This window comes from Pinus tabuliformis, chromosome 5_2, assembly GCF_031772625.1.
Source record: "Pinus tabuliformis cultivar Carrire ecotype Pingquan chromosome 5_2, CPIR1, whole genome shotgun sequence".
In the NCBI taxonomy this organism is placed as follows: domain Eukaryota; kingdom Viridiplantae; phylum Streptophyta; class Pinopsida; order Pinales; family Pinaceae; genus Pinus; species Pinus tabuliformis.
In genome coordinates this window covers 503197849-503199885 of record NC_142306.1, presented here as the reverse complement: position 1 = coordinate 503199885, position 2037 = coordinate 503197849, and positions in this window count along the sequence as shown.

Genomic DNA, 2037 nt, shown 5'->3' with positions numbered 1-2037 from the left:
ATAAGAATCTGTATCGATTATAGGGATATCAATCGAGCTTGTCCAAAAGACAACTATCCTACGCCTTATATCGATCAAATTATTGATGATTGTGCCGGAAGTGAGATGTTTTCCTTCATGGATGGTTTCTCGGGTATAATCAAATCAATATTCTACCTGCCGATCAACCAAAAACGGCATTCATTTGTCCATGGGGGACATTTGCTTATTGCAAATTACCTTTTGGCCTTAAGAATGCCGGTGCTACTTTTCAACGGGCCATGTCTTATGCATTTCATGACATCAAGCACATTGTGCAACCCTATCTCGATGATTTGCCTGCTCATTCTTTACACCGAGCTGATCACCTTGTCCATTTACGAGCAATCTTTATGAGGTGTAGGCATTATCGAATTCGGTTGAATCCCCACAAGTGTGTTTTCTGTATAGAAACAGGTCGATTGCTGGGATTTGTTGTTTCCAAAACCGGCATTCGCGTCGATCCCTCGAAAGTCGAGGCTATCATCCAATTGCCTCCTCCTTCGAGTTTGCGCCAACTCCAAAGTTTGCAAGGGAAAGCAAACTTTTTACGCCGATTCATCCCTAACTACGCCGAGGTCACTAAAGGTTTTACACGGTTGTTGAAACAGAACGTACAATTCTTTTGGGACGAGATTGCTCAACAATCTTTTGATGCACTGAAACACGCGTTGACCCATGCACCGTTATTGCATCCTCCCAACTACAACCAGGACTACTTCTTATACCTCGCAGCTTCGCATTCCACCATTGGAATGGTGTTAGTTCAAGAAGATGAATTCAAGGCAGAGCATGTGATATATTACCTTAGCAGAACCTTAAATCCAACTGAGTTAAAATATTCGCATGTGGAGAAATTGGCCCTGGCAGCCGTTCAAGCTGTCCAGCGTTTTCGTCACTACATTCTTCTCCGCAAAACTACTGTTATTTCGGATTGCAACCCTATGATTTATATCTTGACAAAACAACTGCTAGGGGGCAAGTACTCTAAATGGATCGTCATCCTGCAAGAGTTCGACTTGGAGTTTGAGAAGTCCAAGTCTAAGAAATCTTTAGTCTTCGCGGAATTGATGTGTGATTTCCCGAGTGCTGACACAGAGACTGTGGCAGAGGAGTCCATTGCGGACGAATCTTTGTTTCTTATTAGCACTGTAGATCCGTGGTATGGGGATATAATCATCTATCTCCAAACCCAAACCTTTCGGCCTGAAACTTCCAAGGAAAACCGTCGAAAAATTCGGTTTCAATCCCAGCAATACAGAATTATTGGAGATACACTTTATCGCCTGGGGGCAGACTTAGTTTTTCGACGTTGTTTAACTCACGATGAGGCTGAGAGAGTTTTGAATGATTGTCACTCTGGAGCATGTGGCGGTCATATGTCTGGGTATGCCACAGCTCAGAAGGTGTTGCGCGCTGGCTATTTCTGGCCGTCTATGTTTAAAGATTGTATCCTTGCCGTCAGAAAATGCCACAACTGTCAAGTGTTTGATCGCAAGATGCGCGCTCCACCTGCTCCTCTCCACCCTATAATTGCCGCTGGTCCATTCGCCAAATGGGGCATTGACTTTATTACTTGTAACCCTCACTCGGCCGGGGGGCATGCGTATATCATCCTTGCGGTTGATTATTTTACTAAGTGGGCCGAGGCGATGCCTACATTCGACGCAAGCGGCAAGACAGCTGCACTTTTCGTATTCAATCATATCATAACTAGGTTTGGTGTCCCACAAGCAATCATTACGGACCATGGAAGCCATTTTCGAAATGTCATGATGACTGAACTTACAAGCCAGCTTGGTTTGCGCCACGATAGCTCTACACCTTATTATCCGCAAGCCAACGGTTTGGTTGAGTCAATCAACAAAGTTCTAGTCGTCATGATTCGACGGATCATTGGTATCCATCGAACGAATTGGCATAACATGTTATTTTCGGCACTATGGGCATATCGAACTTCAGTGAAAAATTCAACAGGTTTCACCCCTTTTCAGCTAGTTTATGGCTTAGAAGCTGTGT